The sequence below is a fragment of the Symsagittifera roscoffensis genome, chromosome 3 (genome assembly GCF_963678635.1).
Source record: "Symsagittifera roscoffensis chromosome 3, txSymRosc1.1, whole genome shotgun sequence".
NCBI lineage: Eukaryota > Metazoa > Xenacoelomorpha > Acoela > Convolutidae > Symsagittifera > Symsagittifera roscoffensis.
The window spans coordinates 32,221,549-32,237,298 of record NC_087064.1 but is presented as its reverse complement, the minus strand read 5'-3'; the positions used below and the strand labels follow the sequence as shown (position 1 = coordinate 32,237,298).

The following is a 15,750-nucleotide window of genomic DNA, read 5'->3' as shown; positions in this document are numbered from 1 at the left end:
TATGCAAAGTTGAAAAGAAATTTTGCAATTTGTGAATTTTTGTGAGAATTGTCTCTCAGCTTGTGCCTTCATGCAATTTTATTTGATTTTTTATTCCGAATATCAAACTGTTTTTGATATCTTAGTTTAGAAATAACATCATTAGGTTGGTAGATGTTTGAAAACAACTCAAATAAAGCAAAAAACTGTTCGTTTCGCAAAAAAGCACAAAAAAGTTTAATTATATGATTGACCGGATTTAGAGGAGCGGATGCATTTTTTTTGAGTGTTTTAAAAAGGTTGCTTTATTGTTAGCTAATTTGTAACTATAAGTTACCTTGCTCAATTAATTTGGAAACGTTTTTCAAAAATGTATAACCAAAATAGTATATCCAATATAACAGGGGCGGATCTAGGATTTTGTTGAGGGGGGTGGGATTTTCAAAAATTTGGAAAATTTTGTCGAACACTTTTTTAAGTCGACTAAATTGATTTTCCGAGCTCTCCCAAATCACTAAAAATTTCTAAAAACGCCAAAAAAAAACGTTTTTAGGCATTTTTTTGGAAAATTTTGACCAAAAAGTTGCGTTTTTTTGGCGCGCGCTCCTCAAAATTATTATATATTGGCACCAAAGGCGCCTAAAAAACCTTAGGGTCCGTCACCAAATATGGATATCTCAGAATAGTACAAAGGGGGACCCTTTGGGTCGGTAGAGGGTCGAATATATTATTAATTGTACATTTTGGGGTTTTTGATTTATTTATATTACTCAAATTCTATTATTCGAAGGCTGTAAGTGATTATGGCAATTCCAAGAAATCACGCGAACATCAGAAAATAGTTAAACAGTTTCGTCAATTTCTATCTTCTCAAAAGATTAAAAATGGTGATATTTCTTGAAAATGAAAATCAAAGCGATCGCGTCCTGTCATGTACGTGTGTCAAACTCTGTTTTGAGTTTTCTTGCGCCTGGCTTTTTTTCCGCCAGCTTTTTTGTAATGTTTTTTCATTTCCCTTATTCTTTCTTTCCTTCTTGGACTATGATGACCGCAGATGGAAGGGTGTTCTTGACACATGATATGGTCTTTGAACCATTTGAATGTAAGTTGAGATCCTGGATTGTAGTAATCGATTATCATTGAAGGAATTCCTGGGATTCCAAAGGTTAAATGTTGCCCTGGAATTAAATACGAAACCCCCACTCTGACATTCGCAAAGTGGTCCCTTCTCAACCCACCAGGACCAAAACCAATTCCTGAAATTACGTTGTGGCAAACATCTTCGAAATAGGTAGCCTAAAACACTCCTGTTTGATTAAAAAGTGTTTTCTCTTATATCACTCTATATTCTATGGTGAATGGCCAAAAAATCATTGCAGGCGACAATTGATCTATCTTAAGCAAACGTTCATCGATGTCAGATAAACTAGAAAATTCTACGTTTTTAAACTCTTCAAAATTGACTTTTATCTGTTAAACTATGGCTTCTTCTTGTGCGCATTTCTCGAAGAATTCGATCTCCTAACTAATTAGTCTGACAACATGATCTGCGATGAACTGTCGCTTCTTTTCATGCTGCTTATTGTCGCTTGAGACAATTTGAACAATTTTGACGATTTTGCCTGACGATTCTAGGCGGTTCTACGAAAGACTTCAAGTTTCAATTTAGAGAAAAATATTGTGTAACAACTTGAAGCTTGATGTTATCGAAATTGGTATCTCTTTATAAAAAAAGGAAAAAAAATAATATGAAGAAAATGCTAATCATACAATTTCCATATATAAGATTTCCCCCTAAGATAAGATTAAGAAATGCTCTGCTTTCTCAGTGTGTGAGGAGAATTGACTTAGAGAAAACAAATTTTCCCTGGTTCTTTCTTCTCTGTTCAGAGACTGCTCGTCGTATGGGATGGGAATTACAGTTGTTTTTTTGCCTCATTTTGCTGGATTTCTAATTGATAAAAAGTGCTAGTCATACACTTTCCATATATGAAAAAAGGCCCGTTGAATTTGATTTTGGTTTCAGTCTGAGTAAAGTTGAAGGCAATCCAAATATCCTGGAATATTCATTCAAAAGAAAAATGATTTTAAAGGCTTCGAAGCTGTATACTTTTTTTAAGCTGCGTAAACCAAGCTCCCATATTACAAAGTGAAGTAATCCAAATTGAACTGAAGTGACATTTAAACTAACCGCGATGTTATTGAGTGGTTTTGTGTCATTCGTATAATCAGAAATAAGATTGAAGTACGCTTGTGGACTCATATCTTTGTTGTCGAGACCGTTAATAGCATATTTGTCCACTTGTAATTCACAGCAATCGCCTAAAGGAACTAAAGTTTTGTTGTTAAAAACGTTCAAAAATCCTGAAAATTATACAAATTATTTGAATGCTAAATGTATGTTTGACAAAGTTGTTAAATTTTCGTTCGTTTTGTTTCTCAAATTTTTCGAAAATGCGTAAAAGTTGTTTAGGCACGAGAATTAAACTGTCAGACTAGGACTATTTTTAAATCATTTTCCGGAGTTTCACTTTTTTCTCGGGCTGCAATACAAACACAAGCAACCGACAGTTGGAAAAGTGTTATGAAAGCAAGGAAACAGAAAAAAAGGATTGAATATTTTATTTAGAAAAATCATTTTGCGAAGCGATTAATATGGAAAAAATCAACGGCCTTTAATGTTTTTTCAGTTTCATGAAGCTTTTTTTGTTTTTCCTTCTATTAAAATAAATAAATTTGAGTAAACTGCATCAAAAAGCATATTCATAATCCGCTGAGAATTCTGTAAATTATTACACCTTCGAAACTAGACGTCAAGTCGATCACGTTATTTACGATCGTTCCTTTTGCTAATCGATATGAGAAATTGTGTTTTTTCAACAGAAGGAGTGAAGCCAATTTAAAAACAAAATCGCGCAAAAAAAACTGAGCGTGAACAAAATTTAAGACATTTTCCTGAAAAACAACAAAACAAAAATATCACTACAGTCATAATTCGAAAATTTTTTTTTAAATTAGATTTGACATAGGTTTGGTTTACTATAAGGTGAGTGAAACGCGCCACTCAACTTTTAACACTATGCTGTTTATTTGTTTTTAATCCTCCGCTTTTTTTTGATAACCTAGATACCTTCACTAGAAGTTTAAGAATTATTTTATTGTTTGTTTAGAGTAAAGAAGAACCAAAAAAGAGTCAATTGAGTATCTGTAAGAAATGTACCTCCCTATTTTTTCAAACAATTTTCAGTAGCCCTATAGTTTGCCTCAGTGAAATGTTTTTTTTTGTCAAAAAAAAATTTTTCATCAAATTTTTTCTCTTCATCAATTTTTATCACAATCAAATTGTTGTTAAATTGAACTTTTCACGAAGAAAACAAGTATATATGTTGGAAGTTTATGTCATCTTGCTGTTTTTGTCAGGTATTTTCCATGGATTTGCGTTCAAACTCAATCAGTTGCAATTTTATCAAAGCTCATTTCTATTTCAAGATGAGAGAACACATTTGAAGCTGTAATTTTTATCACAAAAGATTTGTTATTTTTTCGTAAATTTAAACTCATATATTCTAGTTGTAAGAAAAAATCGCGAAAACAGAAAAAATCGCGAAAACTTAATATTTGACAATTCACCTCTGATCATTTTTGGTAAAGTTATGGACGTTTCAAGATCGCCATTTTTGCCGATTTGGGACAATTAACGCGCGATATATTTCGCGCCCTTAACGCGAAAGCGGAGATTTAATCCGTTTTAAAAATCATTCCAAGTTGGTTGAATGAAACTTATTTGTCTCAATTGATTTATTACTAGGAGCGAAATCTATCACTCTCTACTTTATATGGCGAGTGGAGAGGATAACTTTTTAAAATCCAAATTTAAAAAAAAAATTATTTTAATTTTACATTCAATTTTTCATGCTATTACTGCTTCATAAACCTTAAAAGGCAGTCGGAACCTTCACGGTTTCGCACTGATACGAGCAGTCTTGTTTACTTTCGAAATTGATTTTTTTATACTTTTTTTGAACACTGAACGGATAACTTTTCTTTGTGTTCTCTTAATTTTCAAAGGATGGAGGATTGATGAAACTTAAAACTCAACCTGGTTTGAATTCGTTGAGCATGTTGATATGTTTCCACTGCAGAACAATTAGTTGCTCGAACTCATGCCTTTTCTCAGTTGCAGAACGTTTCCATTCAGCAGTTTTTTCTTGCTTATTCATCAGTGGTATCTGAGTCACGTAAGAATCCAGACAATAGAAATCACTTAAACAATTTGAAGTTCACATTGTGCGGAAAATGGACAGAAATTTTCGAGAAGCCTTATGATCTCTTGAGCATGCGTTTTTAAGGAACAGAAGCGTAGAAAAGTTTCATTAGATTGAATGTTCTTTATTTTCTACTTGTATTTTTTAAATAATTGCTCGCTGTATCGTGTCGTATACCAATTAAACAACATTCAGATGAAAAGTTGGTCATTGCGAAACTTTGGGTTCAGTAGATTTGTATTATAAGTCCTATTGTAGTTTGCTGGACTGAAGTGGTTTGCTAAAATTGGCTTAGAAAACGCATTGACATAGAAATTGACTTAGAAATTGGTATTACAAAAACTTTACCGAAATGAGTCGGACTAAAGATGCGATTATAATTAATTAAAAGTGAAATGTTATGGATAAGTTAAGTTTTATTGATTATGTATTTTTTAACCTTTCCCGCACTAACAAAATTGGTTTTGGATTGATTCAAATGGCTTTTACATTGATTTAAATCAATCTTTCTTGAAACTTTTGGATCATTTTCAGCGTCTGAAAATCCGATTTTAAGTCCATCGGAATCTCAATTAAATCCATCTACATTTTACTAAAATCCTTTGAACTCCATTCTAAAAGACCCCTGCGAATGCGAAGATCGTTTTGTTGTCTACACATCATTTTGAAAGCGACTTCAATTTTTTTTGCCAACACAGCGAAAAAAAATGCATGCAGTTTGAAAAAAAAAGCATTTTTTCTTCCTAATTTTTTTAAAAAAAAGACACATGTTTGATGTTGTAAAATTCAAGAAAATGGTACACAAAAATCATATTTTGAGCTCGAAAATATGCAAAGAAATTATCAAAAATTATCATTGTATATCAGATAATGGGCAAAAGCTATTGTAGCAAAACAAGAAAATGGTCAATACAGATCAAATGTTGAGCTCGAAACATGCAAGGAAATCATAAACTATTATCAATGTTTTAAAAATTATTTCATCTTTTTATTTTGCTACCATACGCTATGAACGTAAAAAGAAGAATGATGGGCAATGAATAATATCAACACAATATCGAAATTGATGAAGTTCGAATGAAAAAAGTGACTTCAATTGATTTAATCGTCTAATCCCCCAAATATGAAACCAAATTAAGACTTAAATAAATAGATTTAAATCGATTTGAAATCGATTTGGATTGAATACTTAAAATTCATTCGGATCAAATTTTCCGCCGGGATCTAAGGTCAATTTAATTAGATTTAATGTACACCCAAATCAACCTTAAGCTTTCCTATGTAATGTTCCTATTGTCAGGCTAAAATCGGTCTCAAATAAACCTGCATAGTTTTTTTAAAGATAAAACCAATCCTAATCCATTTTTGCCGTGCGGGTTCTTAAGCAATGCACAACTTGGGTGCAGTATCGCACAATTCAGATCAGTTGTTCGTTCTCAATTCGAGCCGATTTGATTTCCGAGCAGCCCTCTCGTTCTAAGCTGCGCATTATTAGAAATAAGGTAAAATTGAGCGCCTTGGTTATCTCATATAGGTCAACATGGCCTTTACTAAGTAAAAAAACGAAGGAATAAACAATTGCTGCTAGGTTGTTCGGCCTCACTCGATATCGTAGTTACATCATTTTTTTACCCTTTTAGCTTTTGTTTTCTGATTCGAGAAATTTAAAGGCTTTTTTTAGATAGAAACACAAAACATAAAGCAGCACATTGTTTCAGGCAAAACACACTGTCCTACATTTCAATTTGATGAAAAAATCTGAGCCAATCGCCGAAAAACTGCTGGCAATAAAAAAAATTTCACGAAAAAACTTTTGTAAACGCTAACTTTGACAGATTTTTTGATCTATGCAAATGTAAAGAACTGTGTGATTAGCAGTTTTTTTTTTCAAAATGAAAAGGAACGACCTCTTTTTTATGTGAAACCGGGTTAAACCAAATTTGTTTCGCCGGTTTTAGCAAGTGTACGGCCATAATTTTGCGGTTGCGGAACTCGAAAGGAAATTTTTAAAGAAAATAAAAGCGATCATGGAAAATCAGAGCTTCGTTAAAACGTTTTGCTGGCTAAAACTTAAGTCAGTTGGTTGATTTTGCTTCGGACTAATTCTTTTTCATGATTAGTTTGCGCTCACAGATCCATCTCCAGTAGTTATAAAGCTGTCATCTTCTTTGTTTTTTTTACTTGCCTAAATTTTTTACAAATGGCTCCAATCTCTATCCTATCGACAGGCAGCCAGAAGTTGAGAGACTCCCAATCAGCAGAGGGGGCACCTAATTCAAGTTCTTCAACACCATGTGTGGCAATTTCAGTAGCTGCTATGCTGCACACATGCTTTGCTTAAACACAACGAAGACTGCTCGTATCAGGGAGAAGTCCTGAATGTTCCGACTGCCTTTAAGGTTTATCGAGCAGCAGTAATTACATAAAAAAAAATAAATGAAATAAAATAAAACGAAAATTTATTTCTAAAATTTGAAATTTTTTATGAAAATCATTCCCCCACACGCCATATAAAGTGCAAAAGAATAGATTTCGTTCCTTGAAACAAACCCATTATGGTCAATAAGCTTCTTTCAACCAATTTGGAACAATTTCTAAGACGGATTAAACCTCCGCTTACGCGTTAATAGCTCGAATTATATCGCGCGTTAATTGTCCCAAATTGGTCAAAGTGGCCGAAATGGCAACCTTTAAACCCTCATAACCTTACGAAAAATGATCACAGTTGAAATATCTTTTCAAAATTAAGCTCAAGACAGCAATACCTTTCGAATGATGTAAAAAAAATTCCGTCAAAAATGGCTAGTTAAAAAGTCGAAATTTGTCTGAAGAAAAAACAACACACCCCGAGCACAAATATTCCGTTACGTTCGTATCGAAAGTCGAAGCAAGACTGCTCGTATCAGGGCGAAGCCCTGAATGTTCCGACTGCCTTTTAATATTTATGGAGCAGTAATAACCTATAAAAAAAATTAAAGGTAATAAAATAAAATGAAAACTTTTTTTTCTGAAATTTGAATTTTTTAATGAAAATCATCCCCCCACACGCCATATTAAGTACAAAAGGATAGATTTCGCTCCTTTTAACAGGTCAATTATGGCAAATAAGCTTCTTTTAACCACTTTGGAACGATTTCTAAGACGGATTAAATCTCCGCTTACGCGTTTATAGCGCGAATTTTATCGCGCGTTAATTGTCCCAAATTGACCAAAATGGCAATCTTTAAACCCCCATAACTTTACAAAAAATGATCACAGGTGAAATATCTTTTCAAATTTAAGCTCAAGACAGCAATACTTTTTGAATGATATCTCCGTCAAAAATGGCCAGGTAAAAAGTCGAAATTTGTCTGAAGAAAAAAAACCCACCCCGAGCACAAATATTCCGTTACTTTCGTATCGAAAGCCGGAACAACAACAATACTTTATGATATTATCCGGGGTTAGTAAATCTTCCGATGGCAATTTGAAAGAAATTCAACCATATACAACCATAAACATAATTTAGGCTACTTCGACCACAAAAAAGTGAACAAAAACTTTCTGTCGTTAAAAACTCCAACACAAGTCAACATATTAAACTTAGTTCTCGTTTTGTATGCTAGAGAATAGGATTTTGTTATCCTCAAATACCAGATCTCTAATCGCTATCCAATTCTGATTTACCGTTATAATCACTCGCGCCGGTGTTTTGAGTTGCTATGTTTTTTCTGGAGGAACCCGCTCTGGACTGTTCAATTAGACCAAAAAAAGGAATAGTTTCCCGTTTTACTACAGTTCAGTTACTGATTTTATCGTCTCAACTTGTGAACAAGCTTTAGGCGCTAGCAAGGATGGTTGATGCCCGCACCGAGCGCCCATGGATTCCAATTGATCGTAATGGTTTCCCGAGACAAATTTAATCCATTATAATTCATTAAAGATGTCAAACTCTATCGACAATAATTCCATTATAATCGATTTTGCTTGAAAAAAAATCCATTAAAACCCATTATAATCGAATCTAATTCAATGTTTTTGGCGCTGAAATCGATTATTTTTGCCATGATAAATCATTATTATTGACTATTTTTGAAATCAAAATCCACTCTAATCCATTATAATCGATTGAAATCCATTTTATTCTTAGCACTAATTTCGATTTTTTTGCCGAATTTTTGCATGTTTTGCGGGAATGTTGCAAAATGTATGCCATGTCTTTTACTAAATGCCATGTCTCAATGTCACCCCCTCAATTTTTTCTATCTCCCCCCAACTTAATAGGGGCGGTGGCTCCTTTTCCTTCCCCCCCACCACGCATAAGCATCCTTTTCATGGTGTAACGAGTTGTTTTACAAGGTTAAACATGAATTTCAAATATGTTTCTCATGACCTAATTAGTTCGCATACAAATTTTTGTAACATTTGGACGATGTGAACAAAATTTCACCAGTAAAATGTTGCAGGTGGAGGGGGAAGGAAAAAAAGCCGGTGCGGTAAACTAGGAGGTATCAACCATTAACCCCTACCCCAAAGTCTACCAACAAATAACCAACCCCCGTGTTCATCAAGAAGGGGGGGGGCGAATGGAGGTTGTGGTAAACTGGCAGTGATGAAGATCGGTAAACGAGGGGTGAGGGAGGTAGAGTAAACGGGGGTGATGGTTGAAGGAAACAGGGGTGAGGGGGTAAAGGAAACTGACGGGAGGATGTTAAGTAAACTGGGGGAGGTAAACTGGGGGAGGGATAAACAGGGAGGGATAAACAGGGAGGGGTAAACAGGGAGGGGGTAAGGGGGTTGAAAACTACTATTTATATCCAAATATATTATTGATAAAAATATCTATGTTAAGTTTTTCTATCTAACCAATCATGATCCATAACTAACACTTACAGTAATTTGTAAGGCTGAACTATTCATTGTTTCAGCAACAAAACAGAATGAAAATAACATAGTAAACAGTCGTTCGTCTCCAGAACAGTTCTTGATGTTGCGTGACGAACAGACGGTGTACCTTATCTGAAATTACTCTATTCAAAGTAAACACAAGATCTATGATCCAAACAAATAATAAAAAAATTTAAGAAGCTTTGAAACTTACCTCCACGTCTCAATAAGTCTAATCAATGCCAACGAAACTAAAGCTCAAAAGCTAGACCGAGCATCTACGTCGAAAAGCGAGAAAGCAGACTGCAACGACTACTTCTCTGCAAGATTATCAATGCAGTACAATTTCATTCACTCACATGAAATAATTTACTTGGAGCAGTAAGATTCTTTTCCAAGCTATACCTCTTAATGACAAGTAACAAAAATATAATCTATTAGGAACTGACAAGAAGATACAAATGTCGTTCATTTCCAAAAACCTGCAGTAACTTTAAAATTTTTGTAAATTTAAAATTAATTGGAAAAGACAAAATTAGTTAGTAAATTAATTTGAAACTTCTCAAGGACTCATATCCTCATTCTCTCACCAATCATGCTTCTTTGTTTCTTATTATGAAACATAACTACACTCATTCAAAAAATAATTATCACCTAAATTTTTAACATTAAATCAATCTTTTCTTAAATTTATAACCTTTTTCTAATCTTAAAACTTTATCTTAGTAAACTTAAATACTTAAGCTTGTCCTATAATGAACTAATTTTTAAACCAGACTGATCAAGGTAATCCTTGGATTTTTTATGGTTTAACATAATTGTAAACTTAAACTCATTTGAGAATATTTGATCATCAAGGCTTTCCTTGGATCACTCAGAACAATTTGGTTCTCCCCGCTTCCTAGTAAAAAAATGTGTAACGACCTCAAACGTCGATTCATTCTCCAAACTTTACAACGACCCAAGACTAACTGGAGTTTTTCAAATAACTAACCATTCTAATTAGGATAAACAGTGACGAATTTTGGTTACTCATGCTTCACTTGAGCCCCTCCTCTTTTCAAATGATAAATTCAATTTCTATGCAGGTTTTATAAAGCTCTTCTGTTTTCATTAAGAGAAAACTCCTTCAAATATTCGAAATTTACAGACGGGTCCAATAGGTTGGTCTTGAGTAATTTGACAAAATTAATCACACTTCAAAAACTGTGAAAAAAAAACGATTTTGTCAACTGCTTCTGCAGAAACTGCGTTGCATATCAGCCAAAGGCTGAGGCGTAAAGAGGGAGGGCTGTTCCAGAGCTTTGCTTGAATATATCTACCCGTGTTCAAACATCTCCGACCCTAAACGACGATGTAATTTAAAAAATTACAGGATGCTTGCAATCATCAGGAGATTGAAATAGCCTTTACGAGGTGAAACAATTTACAAAAATTTTGGTAAGATTTTATGCTTTCTTGTAACGGGAGGCTGTTTTTGATTTTTATGAATTCTGTTCGAAAAAATTGTTCTTGCTTATAAAAACAAGAAACTGCAACCTGTGGTTGTAAAAGAGCGCGTGGCCTCGTATAACGAAAAAGAATTTGTGAATGTAAAGAAGCGCGAACAGAAGAAGAAAAAATGATCTGATTCATTTCATTGAGGCAATTATATGCCCCTTTATGACGTCTGAAACTACCCGCATCGAGCGCCCATGGATCATATTCTATAATTTTGTATTAACAAGGTCAGTATCCATAAAAAATTAGAATGATCGATTGTAGTCTATTAAAAAAGTTTTGGTGTCATAATATTTTTGGTAATATTGAATTTTGTCCGGGGTGGCTCACTAATGAAGTAATTTCAGATAAGGTATACTGTCTGAATCGTCACGCCGGATCGATTCGTGCAACTTCTCAGTCTAAGACCGATCTCACTCTTACTCTTCAACATCCTAGTCTCAATAGATCTAGAATATACTGGTATCTGCGAGGTTAGATATCGAGAACTGTTCTGGAGAAGAACGACACTGTCTGCTAATTTTTAAATTCGTTTCTGTTGCTGAAATTATGAATAATTTCTGCAACAGAACAGAACAATTATAACTTAGCCAACAGTCGTTCTTCTCCAGAACAGTTCTCGATATCTAACCTCGCACCTCGCAAATACCGCTATACTCTAGATCTATTGAGACTAGGAGCTGTAAGAGTAAGATTATGATCGGTATTAGACTGAGAAGTTGCACGATTCTATCCGGCGTGATGATTCAGACCGTATGCTTTATTTGAAATGACTCTATGTGTGAGCCAACTCGGCATAAACTCAATATTGACAAAAGTTTTATGACTTTAATCTATTTTTTGTAGATTATAATCGATCATTTTAATAATTTACAGATACTGACCATGTTAGGACAATATTAAAGATTATGATACATGGCCGCTGGGTGCGAGTAATTTCAGACGTCCTAAAGGGGCATATTATTGCCCCAAGGAAATGAATCAGATGATTTTCCTCTTCCGTTCACGCTCCTTTACAATTACAAACTGTTTTGCATTAAATAAAGACAAGCGCTTCTTTACAGCCACAGGTTAAATTCTTTGTTTTATATACCAGAAAAAAAATTTCGAACAGAATTTTATAGATTTCAAAAACAGCCCCGATTACGAGAAAGCGTAAAATCTGAGCAAATTTTTTGTCAATTGTTTCTCCTCGTAGAGATTATTTCAATCTCCTGATAATTGTAAGCCCCTGTAGTTGGTTTTGTTTCATTGTCATTTAGGATCGCAGATGTTCGAAGAATGTTGTGTACATTCAAGCAAAGCTCTGCAACAGCCTGTGATTTCTCAATCCTCCATTTTACGACTCTGCCTTTGGCTGATATGTAAGTCAGTTTCTGCAGAAGCAGTTGACAAATTCGTCTTTTTTTCACAGTTTTTGATAGTGTCAGTAATTTTGTCAGTTTACTCAAGACCAACCTAATAGACCCGTCTTTATATTCCGAACTTTTAAAGCAAATTTCCCTAATTGAAAACACAAGAGCAACAAAAAACCTACATATGAATTGAATTTTCCACTTGAAAAGTTCATGATGAGTATCTGTTCGGTGAAGTAATTTAGTGAAAACCTGAAGTTTTTTTTTTTAATTTTGTACTTCAAGTTTTCCTACTTCTACAGCTATCTGAGTTAGAACCGATGTGGTTAACTCATAGAGTAATTTCGGATAGGGTACACCGTCTGCTCGTCACGCTATCTTATTTTCGGCCGGATAGATTCGAGCAACTTCTTAGTCTAATACCGATCCTAATCTTACTCTTTTATCTACTACTCTCAGGGTGTTTAACTAGTCTCTGCTAGGCTCAATAGATCTAGAGTATACTGGCTTATTGCAACTGCTGAAGTTGTCTTGGAGAGGTAACTAATTTCTAAGTTAAATTCAAACCTCTCTGGTGCTGAAATTACAAGTAATTTCAGCACTTACAAATAAGTGGGTTGTTAGTTGGATGGATTATGATTGGTTAATAATAAATATTTTACAGTGGTAAAATATCTAATTTATCCAATAATAAAATGTAGTTTAGATCAGGTTCCACCCATCCGGGGCTTACAGAGTTTTTTAGAACTATCTTTCTTCTCTGCAATTTGAAGGATGGATGATGAACGTTGGTATTTGGCGAACATCATTTTCTTATCCGGTTCCTCTTGAAGAAGAACGTTCCAGGACGCTGGAATTAGGGACAGGAAATTATTACTTCGTCATTCGACAACGACTGTGATCCCCAATGAAATCAATCCGATTTCAAAATGGTTTGCTATGTCAGGTTTTTCTGTATTAGTATAAACAGAGAACTGTTTTGTGTGCAGCCTCGACTGGGAATGGCGTGAAGATCGTGTGTGGAAGGGATGCCTTGTAACTCGGATCTTTACGTATACTTGAACATCGAAGTGGTCATTGGTCTAGTTGAATGAAGACCTTTTCTGCGAATACAAGTCGTACTCTAAATCCTTTGAGTCGTGATTGTGGACGGCATGTCGGTTGTGTTTAGCCATTCTTTTGTTCGAGTGTGATGGGATAATCTAGTCTTTGGATGTTCGTCTTTTTTTGTTGTGTTTGATCTATATACTGCAAAGTATGATTTACATTTAAAAAATTATGTTAATTCGGTTTTTTAATCATGAATTTAGTTAGTCGTTTTCACAAAAGCGTTTTGTTTTAGTTCGGTTATTTTGGAGAGGTACTCACCCTTGAGTACCTCTTATTAAAAACAGAAGTGTGGTCACCAAGCGTGAATGTAGCGCGGTGGGTTAGGCCGGCTATAGAGCATGCTCAGGACGTCCTCTCTGGTGGGTTAGGCCAGGAGTGGGAGTATGAGTGCATGCTGTTTCTTTGAGAGGTCCTGTTATGTGATAACGTTTTATGTTGGGTTTATGTTGGTCTTTCCTATGTTACTTTGGTTGTGTCCTTTTTTCAAAAATCAAATCGTTTTTGGTTTGGGTTTAACTTGCGACTTTTTTGTCTTTTATTATTTCTTTCTCAGACTTGATAATAGTCTTCAAAAGAATAAATTATCCAATTTTAAACTGGGTTAATCCGGTTTGGGTACCGTTGGTTTTCTTCTCTTAGTCATGCTGTTATTTTATGATTTGTGGTGTTTAGTAAGCTACGTTGGTTAGTTTGGTTTAGTGTATAATTCCTTTCCAACCGGTTTAAAGGAAAGTTTGAAACTTGTTATCGCGTGTTAGAATTGTTGATAGTGAAAACTTGAAACTTTAAATCATTATTTAAAAAATTCTTTGTGGGCGAGCTGTGCAAATTTGGATAGAGTTCTTGTGCGAATGAATGAAAATATTGAAAAGGTTAGTACTGCTTTCTCTTTATATGAATTTATTGCATAGAATTTGAATTTTACTGCGTTTTGGAGAAATTGAAAATTATAAATTTTCATCGTAATTTTAAGTTTACTGCTTGATAGGGAAATAATTTACTACATTTGGGATGAATTTTACTACATTATTTAGTGCAAGAAATTAATGATTTTTAAGATAATTTAACAAGTTTATGTTTTTTTATTTTTTTTCCGTTTTGTAGATGATCGTGGTGTGAAGACTAAAAATATAAATCAAACCTTGATAGAAAATGGTTAGTACAGATTTAAATTTATTAGTTAAAATTATTTTAAATTATATCTACTTTAATCTTCTGGGAAAAAGCCGTGGGGGAAGATGTCGTGAATCATTGTGATGTTGTTAGTAATTTGGCTAGTATGCGTATGATGTTTTTAGTTTGTAGCAGTGGCCAAAGCAATTGGAGTGCCTTGATGGTGTTTAGTTCTTCTGTGCCTACTGCAAACTCGTAAGGTGTGTTTTGGATGAGGTTATATATCTTATGATTATATTTAGTATTGTGAATGAATTCCAATATGGGTATTTCAAAAGGCTGGATAAACTCATGCGGGACAAGGAAGGGTCTGGATTCTTCGGCATTGAAGGTCTTTGTGATGGGACAGAATAAATACTTTGGGTAACTGGGTAATAGTTGCGGAGGATGCCGTGGAGGTTAGTATCTTTAATGCAATATGTAAAATTAAGGAAGAATGGTGACGTGTACTTTGAGTTAAGAAACTGAAAACGATGGTGAGGTTGTCTTGATGGGGTGTGTAAATCAAAATGATTTTGTATAAAACGATAGTATGTATATGTGTGCGTTTGTTTAGTGCGTAACATAATATCGTGGGAACAGTGCAAATCGCGTTCCTTTGGTGAAGGAAAGTGAAAGGTTAGTGAAAATAACTGAAATTTATCGTAGAAGCTCTCGTATGCTTGAATATCAACATAGCAATTTCTGTTAGTTGCGGGTTTGCGAAGCGGTCTTCATCTAAAAATTGATCTTGATTAGGGCGGATGATATTATGATCGTAGATTGCAAATTCGTTAGCTCGGGGTGCAGTGAATGTTTTTAAAATTTTTTTATATCCAACGTAAGTAAATTGTCGAGGTGTTAGTGTTGTGGTGAGTCTATATAACATGTTTTTTTTTCGATACTGTCATGAGTATTGGCTAATGGTAAGCAAAGGGGGTTAGTAAAATTTTAATAAGCTGTCCAATGAAGTGTTGGCATTGAAACGTGCTCATCAACAAAATTGCGTGTGTCGTTAGTTTTGTTAGGCGTATTTAACTTATATTGCGGAATTGAGGGTAAGGTGATTTCAAGAAAATATTTTGTGTTGGTGTGTTCCGGAAGATTGATATATTCGTGGGCTGTTCCGGGTTTGGTTGGGAATGGGTGATCTGGAAAATTTCGTTTAAAAGTGCGTTCAGCTCGGTGAATGCTAGTAGGTGTTTCAATGGATGTGGATGATTGTGCTAATGATGAAATGTAAGCTGAGGAGGGTATGGGGGTAGGTGGATTTGAGGGTGTTATTGTGGATGAGAGTTGATGTATTGTGAGGGTGTTGGGGTGTATTAATTGTTGTTGTAAAGTAATAAAATTATCAAGCTCCTGGGAAATTTGGGGGGTATCTGGGGAATTATTGAATGATCTGTCGGAAAGAAGTGGAGAATAGGTTGGGGTCACTTGGGAAGCATAAGAAGGAGTCGAAACGGATGGGAGTGGATGATTGGATGGGATTGGTTGAAAAGGGGGTTTTGAAAAAACTGAGG

General features: G+C 34.6%; 1 long non-coding RNA gene across 1 annotated transcript; it reads right to left on the bottom strand.

Moving 5' to 3' along the window:
• Positions 1 to 766: 766 nt before the first annotated feature.
• LOC134842722 (uncharacterized) lies at positions 767 to 6,570 on the bottom strand. Its single transcript, XR_010162538.1, has 4 exons — positions 6,430 to 6,570; positions 4,079 to 4,242; positions 2,171 to 2,301; positions 767 to 1,275 (listed from the first exon to the last, which is right to left on the bottom strand). It is a non-coding gene; the product is annotated as an uncharacterized LOC134842722 (long non-coding RNA).
• Positions 6,571 to 15,750: the final 9,180 nt, after the last annotated feature.